The sequence below is a fragment of the Parus major genome, chromosome 3 (assembly GCF_001522545.3).
Source record: "Parus major isolate Abel chromosome 3, Parus_major1.1, whole genome shotgun sequence".
Lineage (NCBI taxonomy): Eukaryota > Metazoa > Chordata > Aves > Passeriformes > Paridae > Parus > Parus major.
The window spans coordinates 26,784,356-26,808,933 of NC_031770.1; the positions used below are offsets into that span (position 1 = coordinate 26,784,356).

Sequence of the window (24,578 nt, forward strand, 5' to 3'; positions counted from 1 at the left end):
AATCTTTTATATTCCCCTTTCTGTTGTCAGCCCAAGGTGGCCCATGTCTGTCTTGGGGATCTTGTGTTACCCCATAAAGTCCACTCCAGGACTACATATATGGACACATAAGGACTCTGTAGTGGGTTTAAACAGTAGTAAAAAAAAAAAATCTATGGAAACTTGTCAGAGGTAATTTAAGCTGTTATCTTTTGAAGCTTGAAATTTGCAGTTAGTTGCCTATTGCCTAGTTGCACAGTGTTGTGTCCTGGTTTCATGGCATCATTAGGAAAAAACCAAAAGAGAACAATTTTCACAGTTTGTGGGGATGAACTGAGGTGAGGGCTCCCAGCACTAAGAGAAAACTTGTGGATTTATGTGTAGTTTATGGTGCCTTTTTGCACAATAAATCTAAGGAAGAAGTTTTGAGAGCATCTGAGAGGTCTTGTATGCTCTGCATGAGTGGAAAGATTCATTATTATACTGGAATGATTAAGAGAAGCATTTTATTTCCAAGACAGCATGGAGACACCTCTCCCTCCATCTTCTCACAGTGCAGGGAGCAGCACTGACTTGCCGGGCTGACTAAGGTAGCTTCCCTCCCTCCCATGGGACAGACTGCTTGCTTGCCCACTGTGCTCCTTGCAAGAGATACAATGGGGATAATATGAGGTGTTGCTTCTCCTCAGCAGCTGGTTTGGCCACTAGGGAAAGTCAAGCACTGCCCTCCACTCTGTACCCCTCACTTATGTCTCTGCCTGGCCCTGGCTGCTGAGGAGCAGCAGAGGGCCCCTGTGGGCCAGCATATTACTTGAATTAACAGGGAGAGCAATCAGCACTTCTTGTAAGTTTTTTCACGCCCCTCCAGTTAAGTACAACTTCAAGCCAGGGCAAAACCAGGGTTTCCATCATTTCTGGAAGACAGCAACTGTTTCTCTCCAAGAAAGCCAATAGCAGCTAGAAATGAAAAAAAACACTTGTAGGTCCCTCGGTCAGTCTTTGCCTCTTGCTGTTTTTTTCTTTTTTTCTGTTCTTCTTTTTAAGGTATGTTTGGGAATGATGTGTCCATGCTAGTTTTACCTGTCTCTTATGGAGGGTTTCCAGTCCCTTATTTTAAACGAAGTAGTATTCCTGGATGAAAAGGCCAAGTCAATGATACAATTTGTTTATATGGATTCAGTGGTACTAAAATGTGGGGTGGGGAGAGAACAAAATTCCTTCATTATCTTGTACTTTTTACTTGTCAAGTTGTACACGCTGTCAGTGAAGCTGTGATCTGGAATGATTAGGGATGGTGTGGCCCCAAAAGGCTGTTGGTGGGGAAGAGGAGTTAGGGTGTCTGCAACTATGTCTTGGAAGGAGTGTGCTACATAGTTCTCATTTTCTGCATGCATGATTAAAATTAAGCAAAAAAAAAAATCTTGGCGCTAGCAGTGGGAACCACACAGATGTGAACTGAATGCAACACTGATTTTATTTTTGCCTGTATGCCACCACTTCCTGTGACCTGAAGGACAGATTTATCTCAGAGTTTTCTACAGCACAGACAGAGACATTTGTTGGGAAGGTAGAATTAGAAAGAAATTATAAATATGACTTTGTAGCCAGAAAGGCTAAGGAAGAAATACAAATGATAGCACGGTTTGAATAATTCAAAGAAACCAGGCTGGTATGCCAGAACACATTCTTTCCTGCAATAAAACCAAGCTGAGACCCCTCATCCTAGCTTTGTAAGGAAAGGTCTGAAGGACCCTGAGATAACTAAAAATATGCAAAAATAGTGATTTCTGTAGGTTGCACACAAATGTTACTGTATTAGTATACTTAGAAAGATTGGTCAGTGAAAGAATAGAATATTCATATGTATAGATTATATAAGTAATTGTAAAAGAGTGTCATGGGGTAGCTCTCTTGGTCTCTCTTGGTCTCTCTTGGTCTCTCTTGGTCTCTCTTAGTCTCTTTTGGTCTCTCTTAACTCTTTTCTTAACTTAGCTCTTAGTTCTTTTGTTTTCTATTGTTTCTCTTACTACGTTCTCTTGCTGCTCTTTCCTGCTCTCCTTTATCTCTTCTTCCCGGCTCTCTCACTTCTGTTCTGTTCTGTAACTCTCTTTCATAGAAACCTTAAGTCTTAAACTCATGTATTCATATCTTACCCTCTCTTGTATTGTTCTCCCTGAGCCCGCTTTGAGCTCTATTTGCTGGCTCATAGCAGGCTCTCTCTCTCTCTCTATCTCACGCCCTGAAATAAACTTCTAACACCTAACTCGATTATAGAGGTCTTTGCCGTGTCTCTGACCGTCCCCAAAAAGCGTGTCCTACCGACATTAATTACCCTTTTCAGAAATAATGGAAGAAAAGTAGTATATTCAGTGTTTCATGATATACTTTCTGTGTTTTACTTTAGGCAAGTCTTAACAGCTTTCCAAAATCCCAGATCTGTTGGAGATTTTATCCATTCCTTCCTTGGAACTGAGGATCCTAAGCATTTTCCCAAAGTGATTGATGCCAGCTCTCATAAATCCAGGTAGAGCACAGGCACAGATCATGAGGAAAGCACACATGACCATGTGTGCATTTATGTACCCTGTTTGGTCATGAGATTCATAGATGCCAACTTCCTCCCCAGTCAGGGGACTCCATACATGCATGTGCATAGCCAGAAATACTTCTGTTGTGTGATTAAACACACATCATCTCTCCCTATGTTTCCTGAGGATGGATTCTCCTAGGAGATTTTAAGCTCTGCCAGCTGGTTGGGCGCCTTGGGGGTGTATCATTGCTCCATGGCACTGCGGAGGGTATTTCCATTAGCTGTCCATGTCTCAATAGCCCCTTCTTATGTGTGTAGGCTCCTGCTCTATTCACATTCCCTGCATTTTCACCTTCACAGCCATGCAGGTATCAACAGGAATCAGCCTGGTGCTAATTGCCTCCTTCAGAGACCTTGCAGCAGCTCCTCACGGCACCGGCTCTGCTCTCCATCAGCAGATGTAGAAAGTCTTTGCCTGAAAAGCCAGGCACTTCACATGGTGCCTTAACTTGAGGCTACCAGGATGAATAGGCTAGAGGTTGACTTCCAAGGAACCAAGTTCAGATTTGGTTGCAGAGGGAGTTATGTTTTAAGACCTCTTAAACCCTTGGGAAACTTTCCAGTTTCTGGGGTTATCACTGCTTAATCATACCCTCAATCCAGTGCAGGGTTCTCAAGTTCTCTCTCAAGATGGAGCTTATTCAGGGAGTTCTATGGATTTTTGTTCTCATGCTTGCTTTTTAAGTGGGACTCTTTTGCAATTTAATTTGAGGTTCTTTGTTAAAGGTATATGCTTTCAGAAGGTTGCTGAGAGTTTTTTATGTAGAAAAAGTTAAATATCTTTCCTCCATCTTTCCTCCTGGTTAAAAGGTACATGACACCAGAAAATGTAACTGGGAGAGGGAGCAAGATGCACACAGGAGAATGGGTGGCATGTTGGCATAAGACACAGCTGACATATGACATTCAGAGGAATTTTTAAATTGACATTCTTTGGACTTATCTTATTATGTGAGTATTACATTTTATCTAATGAAGGGATGGAAGTATCTGGTGATGTAGGCCAGAGCTAGTCTAGCCATATTTTTGCTTGCTTTTTTGTATCTCCCATGCTCAGAGGTATAGTTATGCTTTTGAAAGAGGACTTCATTCAGAAATTTAAGGTATGAAAAATGCATCAGCCTCTGCCTGCACATTGGCATTTAAGTTCTGGACTCAACAGTTCTCCATTTATGACACATCAGGAACATATTTTGTTCCACTCTAGTAGCAGCCTATGAATGTTACTGGCTTGTTGGGAAATGAGATGATTTGTCTAAAGCTCCAGGCAAGGGACATATTTTTAAAGTAAGAGTAGAGTGTTTAAGTGATGCCAACATTAGCAAGTTGTAAATTACAGATGAGGTGCATTGAGAAAATAGTGTGTTATTTCTTTGAATGCTTAAATTTCTGCGCATTTCAGCAACTTGTTTAAAGAAGGCAAGAGCTGGACTGTCAGCATGGATTTTAGTTTTGCAGTGCTGTGGCTTTCTATTTATAGTGGTCATGAAGGAAGTCCTGAAGGCAGCATTTCCTGTAGTGAGTTAAAGATTCCCTCATATCTGCAGTGTTTGATTTAATTTGAATATTTGTCATGGTTAATGAAAGATAGTCTGGGAAAGAGGGAACAAACAAAGTTTTTTGGGTGTCATCAGCTTACTTGCATCTTCCTATTAGTGGTCAATGACTATGATGCTCTGTGGATGCCAATGTGGGATGTTACACATTGCTGAGGGGATGTCACTTTGTATGGTAATCTTACAGCCTTGCATGTTAATGTGGAGACTCTGGCCTATCTTGTTTATAGCCACTGATCAAATGTAAAGCACTTACCTCAAATCTGAGGTGGTTTCCTGATGTCACCCCTAAGTAGGAAGGAGATATGCCTAGAGTATGCATGTGCAGGTCTCTGGCTCTGCTTCCAGCTGCAGAACTCCCCACTGCTCTCTGGTGCTGGAGCTGTGTTCTTGCCAACCAGCCAAGCTTAAGTCACTTAATGAACATCATAAGATTCTTGTCTTTAGTTGCCAATGTGTACCTTTGGGCAACATTCACACTCTCCAGTGCCTGCTAATTAATTTGTTTTCTTACACTTTCCTGGGATTTGGATTGACACCAAAGCCCCAAGGGGAGGATTCTAGCTGTCAAAAAGTGAATATTTATAATGAGTGTAAGGTGTAGATGGAAACCACATAGCTGTCATACAGCAGCTATGATATAAAAGATGCTATTTCTTCCATACTTGTTTCCTATAAGGGAAAGATATATTTTAGAAGGGCAGAACACAGCTACAAGACAGCTACATGGAAACTGTAATTGAATGCACCACATGCTGAAATAGAGTAGTGTGAAGGAACAAGGCTGTGAGAAATGTTTTAATAAATATTAAGTCTGTGGATGAGTATCAAAAATATATAAGTATTGACTAAACATGGCTGGCTAGCCTGTGTAGCATTGTCCAGTTGAGGAACATAGGATTTAGAGTGGGAAGGTGAGGTTTTCCTCCTGGCCCTGAAACTACTTTTCTCTAATGCCTCATGTTGTATTTTCCTCTGATTTCATACTCTTCAGACTAGAAACATGTGCCTCATTTTCCTCAGTTTCCTCTTAAATGCTGCTGTTTGCCAACATAATTCCAGACCATTGATTATGAGTTATGGATAGGATCCAGGAGTGAATATTATGGAAGTCTGAGATACAAATTAATCATCATTGTTTTCAGCTCCTGGTCCTTTGCTGAGTGACAGCAGGATTTGCAGTGCTGTGGAAGCCTTGTATAGAGACCAAGATTCCCTTTCTGTAGCTGGGACTTCTCCCATCAGCCTCCAAGATCCGGTGCTCAGGGCTTTCCTGCCTGCTATGATGCCACCCCTGCTCCCAGGCCCTGCACCCTCACCCCTAGTGTCAGGATCCCACAGGCAGTGTCAGCTGTTGAAATGGTTTGTTAATTAACTATAGGGAAGCATCTCTTTAAATCAAAATTCATCTTCCTGCAGTCTGATGACCATACAGAGTAATCCTAGCACGTAGCATCTTTCTCCATAATGGCACCACATTATGGGTCTTTATATCAAGGAATCCTTTGTGCTCCCTGTGGTCAGTGGATATAGAGAGCTCTACCCAATTGCTCTTGCAACATCCTGTTTTCCTCTGGATGCTTCAGGGAATCTCTTGATATCTTCAGAAGTGCCCTGGAAATGGTTTAAGAGAAGTAAATAAATCTGTTTTAAATACACTGTACTACTGAAGATGATCTGAATGATGAAACAAAAGACAAAAGTATGGAGGTGACTAGTAAATAGCCAAGGACATAAAATAGGAGGCTGATGTATAGCTCATTTATCACCTGCACGTCCTCTGTCTTGAGTGCAAACCCTTGTGAGGCAGAAACCAGCATCTCAAACCTCTTTGCACGCAGTGGAGTTACAGGGAGGTGGTGATGGTCATTTGTGTGACTGATTTTTCCCATTCCCACTGTGTAACTGCAGAATACCAATCTGTAGTCTCCAGGCCTGCACTGGAAACACAGAGACAACCCTTTCCTGGGATGCAGTGGGAGGTGTGTGGGCTGCCTCCTGCTCCGTTTTAGCAAGAGAACATCTCTACAGCTCCCCATACCACCTTCTGTAGAATGACAAGCAACATATGACTTAGGATTGAAATCCTTGCAGCTGATGGAAAAACAATTAAGATCTCATTAAAATTCTGTGTAGAGAGCCAAGAAAAGGAAGATAATGTCAATGGAAAGGTGATACGTAGGACAGTACAGAGGATTCTCTTAAGTTAAGCCTGTCATTAGACAGGAGCACAGAAGGTGATAATTGTACAGTGCATTTCATTCATCCCACAAAGAATAATTAACACTTTCCCTTCTGCCTTCACTGAAAGGAATGGATTCAGTACATATGCTCTCTTGTTAAGGCAGGAGTTGTCATATTCTGGGTCCTTCTGTGCAGAATTTTACTGCTAAGTTTCTTCACCTGCTGACTGGAAAAGGAAACTTTGTTAATCATGTGAGAGAATGCTGATTTCATTAATGTCTTTGTGTGTTCTCATCTCTTGCTGTTACAGAAATTATTGACCCAAGAACAAGCATCAGAACTGGCTTTCAGGTAAACACAGGATTAAATATTACCCTAAATAGGGAAGAGCTGACCAGAGATTGCTCGTACCTTACATCTGCATAGATGTACTAGAAGGGGTGGAGAACAGTTCAAATAAGGACTTCTTTGGCCCATATGGGCTTCCAGCAGCCTGGAAGGATGCTGGGGATTTTTTTCTTAAGATTTCTTTCCAGGCTGATTCAGTTAGTGACAGAGAAACCAAGATTCTTGCAAGGTGTAGACTGCCTTGTTACTCTGATCACTCCCAGTCCTGAGCAGTATTATTGTGACAGAGTGACACCTACTTTGCAAAGCAAATCTTAGTCCCACCACGTCCAGTCTGAGTGTTTGCACATAGCTTTACTTTGAAGTTTGCACTTGAGCCTCCCACACTCCTCATGAAATTGAACTAGAGGTGATAGTCTTCACTTCCTTTTGAACTTAAGAATATGTCATTGCATCTTACTACCCAGGTGATGCTGTACTGCAGTGGTGACTATGCTTCAAGGCTAGGGTGAAGTGATCAATGTTTGTGTAGTCTTCCTATTTCACAAAAATAATTCAGATTGACTAGTTAAAAATTACAAAGCAGTCTGATATTGTTGGCTGCAAATTACACGGAGAAAAATAAAATACTCTACCCACTCTGATACTTTTGCCAGAGTCTCTTTAAGAGAAGGTATGTGTGTACAAGCTAGTGTACTTTGTGTTAATTGAAGCTCTTCATCCCAATTCCTGCCAGAGACAGCCCAAAGAACCTCTTTTCCCTCAGTCTAGATATCTTCAAAGGTTTAGGAAGTTTTCCTTAGGATGTTGTCTTCTTGAAGCCTAACAACAGCATCAGCAAGGGCTGGCTCTGAGTCTTGTGACAGCTGTAGCATGAATGGGGGAGCTGCAGTTACAACTCTCCCCTGACCTGCTACCCCACTGTTTGTGTTACACCAGCATGGCTAAAGTGGCCCTGTCATGCCCACAGTTCATCTCCTTGGTACTTTGGGCCTACAAAAGTAAGCTGCTACAAGATGCTAGCTTAATTTCAGCGCTGTAGACACCTGCTAGCATGTGCACTCTGGAAGCACTGAGCCAAATTCCTTCTAAATGCTTGTGTACACTCTTGAGACAAAGCTATAAGATATCCTTGCCTCGCTTTGAAACAAGCTGAGATAGCGGTATCCTGTCCTCAGTCCTTTGCATTTCTGCAAAGGTGCAAGTGGCCTTGGCTTCTGGAAACCAGGGAACATCTGTATACCCATACCTCCCTGGCCTGGTCTTCACCTGTTAGCCCCACAACTAACATGCGGGGCTTACATCGTTTCCATACAGCCCCTTCTGTCACCCTACTGCAACTAGTCCAAGTTAGCACATGAGTAATCTGATTGAAATTGTGTTTGAGGGAGAATGAAATTAGTTCAGGGGCTAAAAAGAGATATGTCATAAACAAGCTCTCTCACGTTTCCTACAGCACTGACACTATTCCCAGCATAAACCCAATGGGCTGCACATGAAGTCAGTTAAGGAAGGGTCTTCTTTGGGTTGGTCTACCTGTGTCTACATAGCCATTATTTGGATTTCAACCAGTCTATTTTCATCCATAGACTGCTTATCATCCATCTGTGAAGCTTACATTCCTCTGAATGCACAAGGAAGTTAAAAGGCAATGAAATGTGATAATCAGGCAGAGGGAGGAGGTGCATTTGGTGCTTTGCTGAAAGTTAAATGGATGTGGTTTCTGGTAGTGAGAATGACCGAGTAGGTGCTGGTGGTAGAGTACTGGTAGGCCCAGAGGGATGTCTGTGAGGTGTGAGCAGTGGGGGCATTCAGGGATAAAAACATGCACACTGCCATGGTAGGAGATGCTCTGTCAAGCAATGAAGAAATCCTGGCTTTTTGGAGTCAAGGAAATGTTGCCTTACAGGATCAGGAAAGTTTGTAGGTATAGATCATCATCCTAGAGGTCTCCAGATAGTCTTATAGAGTGACAGAAAGAGCAAGAGAATTTCTTGGGCAAGTGAGGAGCAATTACCCATCTCAAACTCTCCAACTGAGGTCTTGGTGTCATTCCCTTGTAAACTGAAACAGCAAACAAAGTTAATGAAACCAAAACTTAAAGGTTAATGATGCAAAACACAGCAGGAAAGGCAGGTCATAGAATTACAAAAGGGCATTGTGATTTTAGACCCTATTATCATGTATCAAATTATTATATTCCAGAAGAACTGTGAATGGAACTCAGTTGCCAGTATAAGGGAAGGAGGATATCTGTTGGTTTAGGGACAGGAGACCACCAGCTTCCAAAACTTTTTAAAGTATCAGTGATTTTTGTATGCCTAACAGAAAAATATCTCATGCTGGGTGCCCAAACCCAGAGGCCACTTTTTTAACTTAGTTTTTTTCTGGTTGAAATGGAAGAAACATACCTAACATACAGTCCTTTCCTACAGGCACATTGACTTGAAAGTTAATCACAATTTTGGCCCCAGATGCTTCTCTGCCTGTGGGAGTCCTAAAGGATAGCTGTTCCAATAAGTGCTTAAAAATTGTATCATAAAGGCAAAGTATAATCCAGAATGATCCCAAAGGAAATAGAGGTAGAACTAAGTGTTTCAAGCCCTCATCAGTGTCCCATAGATTTCACCTGAAACAGAGATAATTGCATGAAGTGTTACTCATAGTAGACGTGCACTGAAGATGTACCTTCATATTTTCATCAGGGAAATCCTGTATAGAAAGATACTTCCTTCTTTGCTATGGGCAGGAATCTTAATACAACATGATATGTAAAGAAATGTAAGCAAAATATTTTTCAGCCATGTATCATATGCTGTGTTATACTGTATGGGAACTTGGTGTGTTTGTATGTATGTTTGTTTTGCAAATTCATTTACAAACAGCCAGGACTGTCTCCATACCAGAATCCTTTGCTAAATCAAGGAGTATGGTGCAAGCTACTTACAGTCTTCTTATGTCCTCCCTGTAATCCCAGGCAAGATAAATAAAGAAATCTCTAGGGCTGAGATGTGAGATGCAGTATTGATAAGCAAATCTGGAATGGCTGTCACTCAAAATATCATTAGGTCAACTGGTGAATTAAGATGGAGATGGAGCTAAGTGAAATCCTGCTGAGGTGGGGAGGAAGGGATGTGTGAGGGGTGTGTGTGCTGTTGGGTCCCTTGTGGGCTTGCAAAAAGGCTGAAAACAATGAGGTCTGAGACTGTGGAAAGTTTTGAGTTACATGAAGCTTAATCTGAAAGCTCAGTGAAGCTGAAGAAAATCCCCCGTGGTGCATGAATATTGCATGTGTTTATGAGGCTTCTTTTTTTTTGAAGAGCAATTGCCTCAAATGCAGGGACACAAGAAATCCACTAAACCTCAGTCTTACTCTGCATGAGGGTTACAATGGTGTCCTGTTTTACGGCAAATTTGGGACGAAACCTACAAATGGGATCTCTCTAGAAAGCAAATTCAAGTGGCCCCTTCCTCAGCTGGTTCAGGAAAATATGTCCTTGGAGAAAAGTGGAAAAAACTGTTGTTTTAACAAGCAAAGTATTTACAACCATAAAAGATTAATAAATTAAACAATAAAACCCTTCGCTGTTCGGAAGAGATGGCAAATTCAGAAAGTCATTTCTTTTCATGGGGTGTAGCTCGGCTCGCTCAGTCTCTTATCAGTCCCTCTGGCACTGGAATGCAGTGTCCCAGGCCTGGTGGGCTTCAGGTGTGACCTCCCAGAGGTTTTCTGGGTTTTCAGTCCAGAACAGGGCCAATCAGCTCCAAGAAAAAGAAAAACCACAGTACAGGGAACTTCTCTGCTTCAGCTAGCTAAAAACTAAGTAAAAAGCAAAGAAGAGCTCTCTCCCACTGTCCGTGCTGCAGACAACACAGTCCAGGAACAGAATGTGGAGAAGTGAGTGAAGTTTCTGAGAATAAACTGTGGCTTGTTCTCTCCCCTCTGGTCTCAGAGCCAGTCTTAAAGGCGCAGAACTTAATATCCAGGATAAACAGAACAGATGATTGGGGATACAGGCATCATAAAGTCACCCCAGGACAAATGGATAAGAGGGGAGAAAGGAGCTCCTTTTTCTCTCAAGGAGAATATGATAATTTCTGGATCAATTTCTCGACTCACATCCAAGGTCTACATTAAGTTACAAGAGATGAAGAAGATAAGAAGTCCATATGCAATACATGCCATGAGCAACCAGAGAGGGAAACAGGCATGACCTCTTGCCTTATGCTCACCACATTTGTTCAGGGGCAGCAAACCATCACAGACAATCAGCAACTGCATATCTGTCTTGGATACAATATATTCCCTCTCTTCTGGAACAAACTGTAAGCATGAAATATTGCAATGTAAGTAAAATCTTTAGCTACACATACTAATATTCTTCTGTGAACAAGAATCATGTGTTTTGCTTTGTCACTGTAATAACCAATGGTATTTGGGAGTTGTTCTATCAGCACAAAATCTCACTGCTGTGGCCTGGAAGACCCTCTCTTTCTGTTAAGATTCCAAGAAGGACTGCCAGCCGTGTATGTGACCACTGGGCAAATGATATAGCACAAGTCCATTAAGCAAACAGGCCAAGTAGGTACATGAAAATCAGCAGGTTGTAATACACTACTCTGGGAATAAGTAACATAGAATATGACACCTCTGGGAACCAAATGGTAGTGCAAAATATGCATGCAGAACTGTGAACAACCCAAAGGGATAAGCATCTGTACTTAAAATATGCAATTACTAATTTACAATTACAAATGCCACGCTTAGCAATTAGTTTTAAAATTGGTATTTTTTGTTTAACATGTGCCTGAGGACTGATTTATTATTTGATTTTAACTCCTAAATGAATTGCAGTTATTCTGGTAGTTATTAATTATGTAAATGAATGTGCAGGAGTTTATGTCTCAGTATCCAGTCTGGTTTCTATGGCTGTTATTTTATTCCTTTGTGATTTTGCTTTGTGACTTTGCTTGCCAAAACTTACAAATTAAAACTAAGTTTTAATATATTTCTTGGCTTAAGCATAAGATTAAGGGCAGGGGTTGTTTCATTTGTGATTTGGGTGGGTTTTTTTTTCTTCATCTTCTGTTTTGTTTTTTTTCTTATTAATTTCTAATTCAGCTCTCCAAGTCTTTGGTATATCAGTCTGTTTCATATTAAAGGAATAAAAGCCATTTTCCCTGAATAAGCAACACTTGGTAATGTGTATTCTATTTAGGCAAGAAGGAAGAATCTAAAATGAAACAGTTCTTCCCAGAGAGGTGTAGCATGCCAGGCCTGGATGGTCTGGCTAGGTGCTACTTTGGGTTCCAAAGTGAGAGGTCCTCAAGAAGGTGACGAATAAATGAGGGACAGGCACGATTCAGTCACCTGAAAAGTAAGAGTCTTTAATACCAAAACAACAAACACATAAGCTGAACAACAGTATAGGGTGCACCAAAAAGGCAAGGGCCAGGGTAGGTTACAAATTTATGTAAGGTAGGTTAGGGGCAGAGTCTGAGGGAAAGAGTCCAATAAAAAACAGGGATTAGGAATATATAAAACATTGCACCAAATTCTAACCAATAATAACAGACAAACTATAGAACTTCCTAGTACTATTAACATGTAACTTTCCAGGGGGCACTGTGGGTGAGCTTTTGCTCATCCTATCTGAAGGAGAACCTTCTGTCAAGGACCTGGGGCAAAGTGTCTTGCCAGTCCTTTGCCCTGATGGACTCCAATAGGGAGGGAAAGAAATGTCACCAGTGAAACATCATAGCATTGCTATGAGGATCTCAGCTTAAAGGTTGATGTTGGCTGAGGAAAATGTTGGCCTTTGCTGACACTGAATATCTCTTTTTCTTCCTGGAGGGATGCCTCCACTGTGGAGGGCAGCAATCAGAGCCAGAATCAATATCAGGGATCAAGGAACCATAGGAAAAAGGGGATTTCTACTCTGCCTACAGCACAGTGAGAAGATTTGGATTAGCTGCCTAAGTCAAGGTCAGATGCTAAGAGAATATTAGAAGCATCATCTGTGGGGAAGAATCATGGAATGGGTAAGTCTGGAAGGGACCACAGTAGGTCACTTCATACAATCTCCCTGCAGCAGACATCATTAAGCAAAGAGCATACACACGGAAGGAATACAAGAACACTGACAAGTAGAAGGTCTCTAATTGCTGAAGCAGTTACAAGCCAGTGGGAGAAATAGGAAGAAAAAATCTACCTGATTGGAAAGTGGAGGTGGAGGAGATTATCTCAAGTCTGTCTGCATTTTGTACTTCTGATAGATTCAGGACTCAGCAGTTTGCTCACACTAGTACCTGAAGCCTCCCCTGTGGCATTATGAGGTCCTGATACTCTATGCAGTTTCCCACGGCCCTCCTGATCTTCTAGTACCAATATCTGGCAGAAAGCATTATCCTGCCTTGTTAGGATCTTGGGACTTTCCAAAGGGCTCTGACCTGGTCAAGAGCAGACTGAATTTATAGTCAGCCCAAGCTGAGGTGAAGGAATCCTGGACTTCAGATGATGGAGATTTTAAACTTCAAAGGACCCTTGGGTACACTCTAGCAGGCAGAGCCTAGACAGAGCCTGGGAGTCCCAAGCCTTTCAGAGCTTTGCAGTGGTTAGTTATGGTGAGTGGATGTTCTGGATCCTGTGGGTTTCCATGTGCTTTCCAGTCTAAAGATTCTGAACTCACAGAATTCAGCAAAGCACATAAATGACCCTGGGATTTGTTGAAGTGGGAGGAACTTCCAACTAGATTTCTGTAATGACATATGAACATTCCTTTATCCTTGTACCTCTATCCAGCCACCAGCCGAAAACTCTGTGTGAAATGGGTCCTTGATGTAGAATGGTGTGTGATTCCCTTATAATTTGGAGTGAGTTCAGGCTTTAATCATGAAACCTCACAGACTGGAGCTCTGTGGAGAAAGGAGAACATGCAGTATTCTTTCAAAAGGTTGCAGAGTTTCCTTAATATCTACTCCCTGGAGCCATATAGAAAATTCATTAAGCTACCTAAATGCTTTCCAGAACTTTTGCTGCATGGAAGCATGCTCATGACTGTAATGCATGCTTTGACTTACAGTCAAAATTGTTATTTCCAATAATAATAATAAGCTGGTTGGTTACTATCACCAATTCCTGGATGCTAGAAATAAATAAATAAATAATTCAAATATTTTTCTAATGACAGAATAGAAAATAAAAAAGCTCTACCATTCTTGGACCAAAATATAAGTTACGCTAGTTCTAAAAATGAGACAATAGAAAATTCTACTTTCTGCTCTTGAGAAATTATTTCAAAAATATGAAGTTACTATGTAAAATGTAGTAGAGTAAGTGAACTTAATCTTAGTGGCTCAGAAATACAAAGTAAACCTGTGGTACAGTGAATAGTAGCAGCCTTTTGGGTAGCTATTACTTATCTAACAGTATATTAATGTCTCAACTAGGCCTGAACTTGTTAGACATGACACTCCAGTCTTGGAGTACTTTATTGCAGTAGTTTTTTGCCTTAGGACATAAAAATTTGGTCCTTCTAACTTCATAAATTTTTATGATACATAAAATTTTTTATGATACATATAAATTCTCTGATGTGTTCATCAAAACCTGACCATGACCAGACTGTCAATATACAGAATATGAGGATGTTTTGTAGTTCTTTCATACTGCTAGGCTTGCTTTTCCTTCCCAGCATTTGGGTATATATTTTTATAAGGGGAGGAAATGATAAGAGCCTTGTATTGTGCTGAAAGACAAGAAAACATGAGAGTATTTCTATTGGTCTAATGTGGGGCAGAATAGCCTTTCAGAATTGAATAGAGCCATGCTCTTTTGTCTTGAACTGAGGCAGACTCAATAAAAGAATATTGGCATTGCAGAAATTATTTCCACACGCGTGAGCTGCCTAGGAAACACAGGCTGAGGAAAAGTTTACAGGGACTACAAGAGAGAAAAGAGTGATTTTTAAATACCTGAAGGAGAAAATACCTTGAAAAAAGTAAGTCTTCTTCTGCTGAAGTCTTAATCAACTTTGGCCTGAAACTTCTGGCTTCAGGAATCTTGGATTCTGCTACCTGAAGGACTGGCCATGTGCATTTGTTTCAGAAAGGCTCACCCAGTTGTAGAGCACTGCTGACTCTCTGACTTCTTTGAAACAAGACAAGGGCTGTCTCTGTTTCAGCACTGAACTCATTCACTGGTCTAGGCAATGGAGTGGCTCCAAAAAGGGATGAAGGAATACTGCAAATCATGAATGAGGATGGTGGCAAGGATGAACCTGGTCATCTTCACTGAATGTTTTGGAGGGAGAGGCTTTTGTCTGAGAATGAAGACTGTCAGGAGACTTGATAGCAGCTAGAGAAAATAGCATGTGTATAAAGTTGAATCCATGTTCTTCTAAGAGGACGACAATGATAGAACAGGACAAGAGACACTAAACACAATGTGGGAAATTCTCACTTTTTATTAGAATTTTTGTTCACTAGAAGAGTGATGTAGCACTGGAATTCATGACAGGAGAGTCTGCAGTATCTCCCACCTTGGAGATAACCAGATATTGACTGGATGAAGCCCTGAACAAATGTGACCTCAGCAGGCCTTACTCTGAGCAAGTAGTTTTCACAAATAATGTACAGAGGTCCCTTCCAGCCTGAATTATTCTGAGATTCTGGGTCAGATCCTAGAGCTGTCAATAGAAAGACCTGGGCTATCATGCTTGAGGATGGAGCAGTGTGTCTGACTCATGATTAGGTTGGAGTCACTCATGAATTCAGTGTATTTCATTACAGATGTCAAATTCTGTGGGGAACCTGACAGCTACAAACTTTCTGACTCTTCAAGGCAAGAAATTACTTGCTGACTTATATCACTAATAAATGCTGGTATTTATCATATCCAGCACTGTCAGATGATCCATTTGAAATTTTCATGATTCTTTGGACCAGGGCAAAGAGCTTAGTTCCTGTGAGAAGGCAAAGGTGTTCTTTGGCCCAAATTTTCAAAGCCTCCAGTTCCTCATTTGAAACTTAATCTGCAGTGAAAAGGTCTCAAGAAAATGGCAGTGGGATGGATCAAAGCAAATGCTCTGGGCAATACCCTGCTCTTGAGGGATGCTGTGGGGACAAAGATGTCTGTTGATACTTCATCACAATGGTAATGGTCTAGGTTGCAGTGGGTTAGTTGATGAATTGCTGTTTAAATCAATATTTTCTGCTGAAAAGCAAAATTCAAAGAGGACCTCTGATATTTTATTTTATTTTTGTGGCAATATGGCCAGCTTTGGCCATAATTAATACTATAGTATGAGCTGGGAATTCTCTTGCTGCTTGAAAATGAGACGTGCAGCTGTGGCACTTCATCACAAAATGTGCACTTAAGCACTTTCTTACACATTCATTGTGGCAGGCTTCTGCAGAACACAAGGCATTCTTCAAGTCAAGCTTTCTCTAAACAGCCTGACAAGAGTACACAACACTGTGGTGCTACACTCTCCATGTCAGATAGAGGTGCCATACCATTCTTCACTTTCATAATAATGCTCTTGGCCATTTTCAGTAGCTGTCCCTGTAGCAAAATGCTGTAGAAGTAGAAGCTGCTGAAGGGCTGCAGCTTTCCCACTGTGGCACATCAAACACTTCCAACTCACTGGTGCACTAGGTACTAGCCTTCTCTGCTGCTGCTTCCATGGCATTCTCTGCATCTCAGAGCCTAAAGGAAGGTGCAAGTGTTCCCGCAGAGAGCAGCAAGAGCAGTTAGGTAGCAGCACAAGGAAGCTGTGGCTAAACTCCTTCCAGACAACAGCTAACGTCAATTCGGCCTCTGGGCGAGCGGCAGCTATGTTCCTCTTGCAGTCCGAAATCTTCGCTCACAAGCCGGCTGCTAAGCGCCTTCCTTATTCGCCTTCTCGCGGCGCTCGCACTTTCCCGCATCCGGAAACAAACCGGGATCTTCTCGCACATGTGGATTGTTGTGCCTGTTGCCAAGCACTGCAGAGCACTTGCCTCTCGCAGTGCTTGCCTCTCGCAGATACCTTCTCTGAGCTCCAGAGCCCAGCAATCTGCATCTCTTGGTCCGAATGCAAGCAGAAGGCTTTTCCACTGCAGCTGGCAAGGAGAAACTGTGCCAGGACAACACATTTGTTGGGAGCTTGCCCCTGCAACTTGTGCAAACATGTATTTGCAGCTCATTCAAGCGGCACTGCTCTTTCTTGGACAACCTGAAATCTGCTGTCAGATGGCTGTGCTCTCTACAAGGTCCTTATCAGCTCGAAGGACCAGCACTCACGTTAGAGGTTTGCAAGGACTAAAGAACCACATAGGAGAGTGGCACAGATGAAATGGGCCAGGAAAAAGCAATTGCTTCATGTGCCCTCGTCATCAGCCAGCTTGTGGTCCTGTGTTGAAAGTCTTTACCACAGAAGGACTAATGCAGCAAAAGGGCTTCTCTCCTGGCTTCTTTGGCTAAGCAAGAGCTGCACGAATGAGTTGGATACTGTGAAGCAGAGTGAGAACCTTTGTTGCTCGAGCTGAGAAAAAACCGTGCACAACATGCCGTGGCTGTGTGCAGTACATGCCTTAAAAAGCAGCAGAGCTGAATGCCACTGCTGATCAAGTGGCAGAGCGCTGGGCTTGTGTGAGCAGTCTTGTGAATTGCAAAATGTTGCAAGAGCTCATTCTCAATCAGATACACTGAGAATTCTCTTGCTGCTTGAAAATGGGATGCGCAGCCGTGGCACTTCATCACAAAATGTGCACTTAAGCACTTTCTTACTTTCTTACTTTTCTTACAGTGTGGCAGGCTTCTGCAGAACACAAGGCGTTCTTCAGGCTGAGCTTTCTCTAAACAGCCTGACAAGAGTACACAACACTCTGTGGTTCCACACTCTCCTTCTCAGACAGAGGTGCCATACCATTCTTCACTGTCACAAGTCTCTTGGTGACTTTCTGCATCTGCCCCCATAGAAAAAAGGGTCTAGAAGTAGGAGCCAGTGCACGGCTGGAGCTTTCCCATTGCAGGATGTAAAGCACTTCATACTCACCGGTGCACTCAGCCGTCTCTGCTGCCACTATGTCCTGGTTTAGGGGAAATTTTGGAAAAAACTTCCAAATGGGGTCACTCCAGAAAGCAAATTCAAGAGGCCCCTCTCCCAGCTGCTGTGGGAAAAAATTTGGAGAAAAGTGCTAAAAACTGATTATTTAAGAGAAATTGAATAATATTAAACAATAAAACTTCTTGCTGTTCGATGAGATGGCAAATTCAGAAAAAGTCCTTTTCATGTGGTGTAGCTTCGCTCGCTCAGGTTCTTATCAGTCCCTCCAGTGCTGGAAAGTGCCAAGGCCCAGGCCCTGGTGGGCCACAGGCGTGAGCTCCTGGGGATTGTCTGGGTTTTCAGTCCAGGGCAGGTTTGAACAGATCAAAGAAAAAGGAAACAAATGGTCCAGGGAACTTCTCTGCCTCAGCTAGCTACAACCTAGCTAAAAGCAAAGGAGGGCTCTGTCCCGCTGTCTGTCCATGCTGCAGACACCACAGTCCAGGAGCAGGATGTGGGGCAGTGAGTGATGTTTCTGAACGCAAACTGCGTGCTTCTTCTTCCCCCCTTTGCTCTCAGAGCCAGTCTTAATGGTGCAGAATTTAATATGTAACATAAGGCAACTGGGGATACAAGCATCATAAAGTCACCCTAGGACATTCCACCCCTTATCCCAATATTGTCAACTTTTTACCAAAACTAGTATCTATTCTAACTCTACAAACACATACATTATATACATACACATATATATACATATATACAGACAAGGACAGTGATATTCAGCAAACAGTGATATTTACTCATGGTTCTCACCCAACAATCAGATCTCTCTGAGGTACACATCGTATTGTTCCATCTTTCTGCATTATCCACCATGTGCAACCTGGTCCTTGAGCAAACCCACAAATGGGTGTATCTGTACTTGAAGCAGAATTGATCCAAACTGTCTTCCCTAGCAAACCTCTGACATGTACCACTGGGACTTTGTCTCCGTGTACTGTATGCAGTGGATCAGATTGGGCAGGGCCTGCTCAGTTGGTGGAACCTCTGGTGTTGACTATCCACATGGCCTTTGCTAGATGCTGCTCCCAATTTTTGAGAGATCCCCCACCAAATGCTTTCAAGGTAGTCTTTAACAGTCCATTGTACCTCTCTACTTTCCTGCAGCAGGTGCATGGTAGGGGATATGGTACACCCACTCAATACCATGTTCCCTAGCCCAGCTGTTTATAAGGCTGTTCTTGAAATGAGTCCCATTGTCTGACTCAATCCTCTCAGGGGTACCATGCCTCCAAAGGACCTGCTTTTCAAGTCCCAGGATGGTGTTACAGGCTGTAGCATGAGGCACAGGGTAGGTTTCCAACCATCCTGTGGTGGCTTCTACCATCGTGAGCACGTAGCGCTTGCCTTGGCGGGTTTGGGGCAGTGTGATGTAGTCAATCTGCCAGGCTTCCCCATACCTGTATTTGGACCAACGCCCACCGTACCATAGCGGCTTCAACCGCTTGGCCTGCTTGATCGTGGCACACGTCTCACAGTCATGGATAACCTGGGAAATACTGTCCATGGTTAGATCCACCCCTCGGTCTCGTGCCCACTTATAGGTGGCATCTCTCCCCTGATGACCTGAGGCATCATGGGCCCATCGAGCTAGGAACAACTCTCCTTTGTGTTGCCAATCTAAGTCTATCTTTGACACCTCTATCTTTGCAGCCTGATCTACCTGCTCATTGTTTCAGTGCTCTTCATTAGCCCGACTCTGGGGACATGGGTATCTACATGACGGACTTTTGCAGGTTTCTCTACCCTGATAGCAATATCTTTCCACTCATCAGCAGCCCAGATTGGTTTTCCTCTACACTGCAAATTAGCCTTTTTCCACTTCTCCAGCCATCCCCACAGAGCATTGGCTACCATCCATGAATCAGTGTAGAGGTAGAGCTTTGGCCACTTCTCTCTTTCAGCAATGTCCAGGGCCAGTTGGACAGCTTTGAGTTCAGCAAGTTGGCTTGATACACCTTCTCCTTCAGTGGCCTCTGCGACCTGTCGTGTGGGGCTCCATACGGCTGCTTTCCACTTCCGGTTCATCCCTACGATGCGACAGGAACCATCAGTGAACAGAGCATATCGTGTTTCTTCTGCTGGCAGTTGGTTGTACGGTGGAGCTTCTTCAGCCCGTGTCACTTGTTCCTGCTCCTCTTCATCAGTGAGACCAAAGTTTTCACCTTCCAACCAGTTTGTAATTATTTCCAAAATCCCAGGGCGATTTGGGTTTCCAATATGGGTGCGCCGTGTGATGAGGGCGATCCACTTGCTCCATGTGGCATTCGTGGCATAGTGGATAGAGGGAACCTTTCCTTTAAACATCCACCCCAGCACTGGCAGTCGGGGTGCCAGGAGGAGTTGTGCTTCTGTGCCAATCATCTCTGAGGCAGTTTGAAGTCCTTCATAGGCTGGTAAAAATTTCCTTCTCTGTGGGAGTGTAGTTGGGTTTGGATCCTCTGTAGCTTCGGCTCCAGAATCCCAGTGGTCGGCCTCGAGTCTCCCCAGGCACTTTCTGCCAAAGGCTCCAGGACAAGCCATTGTTCCCGGCTGCAGAGTAGAGCACGTTCTTCACATCTGGTCCTGTCCTGACTGGGCCAAGGGCTACTGCATGAGCAATCTCCTGCTTGATTTGGGCAAAGGCTTATTGCTGTTCAGGACCCCAGTGGAAAGTGTTCTTTTTGTGTGTGATTAGGTAGAGAAGGCTCACAATTTGACTATTCTCAGGAATGTTCATTCTCTAAAAGCCTATGGCACCTAATAAAGCTTGTGTTTCCTTCTTGCTGGTTGGTGGAGACATTGCAGTGATCTTGTTGATGACATCGCTGGGAACCTGACACCATCCATCTTGCCACTTTAAGTTGGAGTCAGAGACACAGAGTGTGTGTCCTTATCTATGATACCTGGCTCTGACATGTAAGAAAGCACTGAATTTCACATAACACCATGGAAACAACTGTTAAAATTAAATAGAAGAACTGGGAGTGTGAGTGTGTAAGTTAGAGAGTTCTCTTAAATCACTAGGTGAGAAAGTTGGAGTTTAAGGTTTAAGCTCTTTTAAGAAACAAATGACAAGATGGAGGATTTAGGGTGTTGTCCCCTCCTTCTTCTTTCTTCTTCATCTTCTTCTTCTAGGGACTTTTGGGTAATAGTAAGTAATTGGATTGAATTAAAAAAGAAAGAAGAGCTCAACCATCTCTCTAAACTGGTGGGAGCAGGAGAATGCCAGAATGCGTTGGAGTCACAGGGGATCAGGTGGGCTTGGAGCAGGATTTGCCAACCCCACAGCACCTCACTAAGTCCTCTGTGTGTATTTGGGAGTTAAGTAGCACCTGGGGTGAACTGAAAGTCCCAGTTCTAAAAGAAAATTCTGTTTAACTTGTACATGTTAACTGGGGTGTATGTCCCCTAGTACAAATCAGTTCTTCTCTGAGGTGGTGGTTGGCAGGGGTCTTTTCCTGTTGAAGTACAGGCATGTTTAGCATAACACAGTGAAGGTAGATTATTTACTTCAGCAAATACTAGTTTGTGGAGGATTTTTCAGGTACTCCATTTTTCAAGTGCTCCACCTTGACCCTACACCAACCTCTGCAAACCCTGCACATGCTGGACAGGACATGCTCACATCCAACCAAGGAGAACACATCTTGTTTATAGCATCACAGCCACGGACTAGAATCATGGGAACCTGGGCATAGGCATGGCAAAGCCTACTACAAATCAAGTTTGAATGAAGGGGAACACACAGCCTAAGAAGTTTCTCAAAAGTTCTTCTGCTAGCATTGTTTTAATTCTCATTTTTCTTGCTAAGGTGAAAGAGTCATACAGTGTGCAGGGCTCCACCAATAATGTAACAGCTCAGCATGTGTGATTCCCACATTGGAAAAGTTTCATTTGAAAAAGTTTTAAAGAGGTTTCTTTTACATTTAATTGGTTGCTTTTTTATTCTCCTTCTTTTTTTTTGTGTTATTGCAACAGCAAAATTAAAGAATTAAAGTAATTTTTTGGCTTTAATTGGGCAGTTGTGAAAAGCCTGAGTCTGAGGCAGACTTTTATGGCTACACTCTAAATTTTATACTATTTTTTCTCCATTCTCTCAACTATTCATCCAATAGCTTATGCAACATTGCTACAGTACTTCAGAACAGATATTAAAAAGTCACAGATACTAGAGCTAAAAACATTTTTAAAGAAATAAAATACATGTCAGGTGCAGTTGCTCTACAAGCAACAAGTGCATCCCATGGAAGAGGCAGAGCCACACTCAAAAGGTGACAGAGCACAGGAAAAGCAGCCACCAGTAAACAAATTCTCACACCTTTCAGCAATTCCTACTTCCCTGTTTTCAATCCTGAGACAGTAACATAGCCAAGCTACCATCTAACACATATTACCAGTCACAGACACTGCAGAAGTGCACTGCCAGAAGCCCTAAGAACTGAGCATTGTGTGAGAAATCGCTACAGAACTGTTTCCAGCAGGGATGAAAATAGAAAACATGAGACAACACAGCTTCAAGGGTGCATCATACCTTAGTTCTCAGTGTGGAAAGTAGAAGACTGACAGTAGAAACTCTGTCCTCCTTTATTTCAGAATGAAGAATATCTGGAATGAAATCTAAGAGAACATTTCAAATGTTAAGTCAAACTGGGAAAGCTCTTTCCATACTAAAATACTTCAGGGAATTCATACCTATTCCTCTTCCATGTCATATTATTTACCTTGCTGTTATATTCCAGGATGAACCAAAAGGCAGCAGAGCTCAGAAGGATGATGCGTCTGTGACTACGGTGATGAGCAAGTGATGCTGCCAAACTTACTCTCACCTTGACTGGCTAATTTGCCAACTTGCTGATTAACACTGCAACAGCATCTGTCATCTGAGTGGGGCACGGGGCGGGGGGCAGCCCTGTTTCGAACCTGCTCTCTCGTCCAAACCCGGTGTCCGCCGCCGCTGTCGTTCGTGTCAGTCCCTGCCCTGCCCAGCGGCCGCTCCCTCCCCGTCACTCACCGCCGCGGGGCAGGGCGCCGGCCCGGGGACAGCCACAGTGCCGCTCGGAGGCCGAAAGGCAGCAGCACTGCCGCCGAGCTCAGCCCGGAGCTGCGGCACGCTTCAGGGAACAGGCGGAGAAGAGAGACAAAAAACAACGTGTGCAATCCCCCTGCAAAAAATCCTCTAGAAGGAATGTCTTAAAAAAACCTTGACCGAAACTTAAAAAGCCCTGCCTCTAACCAAGTTAAAAACAAAAAGCCCCTTTATCTTCAACGGTATTTAAATAATTTTTAATATATTATTATATTTCTATTTCTATTTATACAAATATATAGCACAGTATATATATTATATAAATAGATATAAATAATTATACAACATAATAGATAATACATTAAAATATATAAATATCTGTACATATATTTTTCATATTGAATATTAATCTACTTGTACATATTTATATTACTTATTTCCTCTTTGTTTCTATATATATATCTGTATCTTTACATACTTATTGTAGATTTTTATGTTTTAATTTCTATATTAGCTATTTAAAAGCTCTGCCTCTAACAACAACAAAAAAACAACCAAAGAGCCTCTTTACGTTAAATGGCAATTAAATACTTTTTAATGTCTATTTTTATCAAATTTATATTTATATACTACATTTATATAGGTATAACACACAATATATATGAAAATATAATTATATTAACATCTATATATATATTCCTATTATATATTAAATATAAATCTATTTGTATATATTTATATTACTTATATTTATTTATCTGTGTATATATACCTATATATTTATATATTTATTATATATTTGTATATTCTCTCCATCCAGTAAGACACACCCACTCATACGTGCAGAGTTATGAACAGTTCTTAACAATATTAAGAGTTCCAGAATACTCTTTAAATTGGATTTAAATTTTTAATTTTAATTAAAAATTTTAAAATTTAATTAATTAAGTTTAAGTTTACTCTTTTAATTGGGATTTAAATTGTACTTCTGCTTGGATCCAATTGTTACATTAATTTTATGCTGTTTAGAAAAACACTTCTGGTTTTAAAACTACTGGAAAGACAGGTTTCGGTTTTTATTTTGGTTTGGGGTTTTGTTTGTTCATTTTTCTGGTATTTTTAACCCAGTTGAAGTCTTGGATTGATAATTTTGGTTTCTGTAAAGCAATTAGTGTACGATCACTGAAGTGCACACAGGCCCTGTGATGTTTAAACCTGTTTTAAAATAGGTTGATACAGGAGATTTAAAGTTGATTTTGCAAGTTTTATTAAAAATGGCAATTTAAATTAGGGGTATTTCATGTTGCAATCTTTCATGAGGAATACCCTTCCAGAGGAATATAAATTGGATGCTAGTTCATGTGTAAGATTTGTTTGTTTCTTCTTTACTGGCAACTGAAGTCCTGCCTGACCTTGAAGCACATTTAATCTACATAGACCTCAGCTTTTTCTCCACTGTAGAGGGGTTTGAGATTCAGTGATTGAAGGAGATGTGTAAGAAAAAGGGGGAAAATTCTCAGGGCAGCATGATGATAACAAATTTTGTGTTTATTGATGAGCAACATGTAAACAAACTTTTGAATTTTGAAACACCTGAAAAGAGAAAAAAGCTCTTGTGAAGTCACCAATTTAGTGAAATAAAGAATAAGGAATAGGCTTTGTTGCTGACTGTATCTATGTCTTACCTTTTGAGTGTATTTCTGTAGGTCAGCAAATCATCCAGTAGGATGGATTCTTTGAGGCCAGCTGCAGTCTTTCAGAAGCTTGGCATCATGAGCACATTCACTCAGGCTGGTACTTTAGGAGCTCTTCAGTTTTGA

At 41.9% G+C, this 24,578-nt stretch overlaps 1 long non-coding RNA gene across 1 annotated transcript in view; it reads right to left on the reverse strand.

Moving 5' to 3' along the window:
• Positions 1–22,694, reverse strand: part of LOC117244197 — a 35,871-nt gene extending 13,177 nt beyond the window's left edge. Inside the window, exons 1-2 of the long non-coding RNA XR_004496811.1 lie at positions 22,454–22,694; positions 22,264–22,349 (exon numbers count right to left, since the gene is read on the reverse strand). This is a non-coding gene — a long non-coding RNA (uncharacterized LOC117244197). The remainder of the gene's footprint in view (positions 1–22,263; positions 22,350–22,453) is intronic.
• Positions 22,695–24,578: the final 1,884 nt, after the last annotated feature.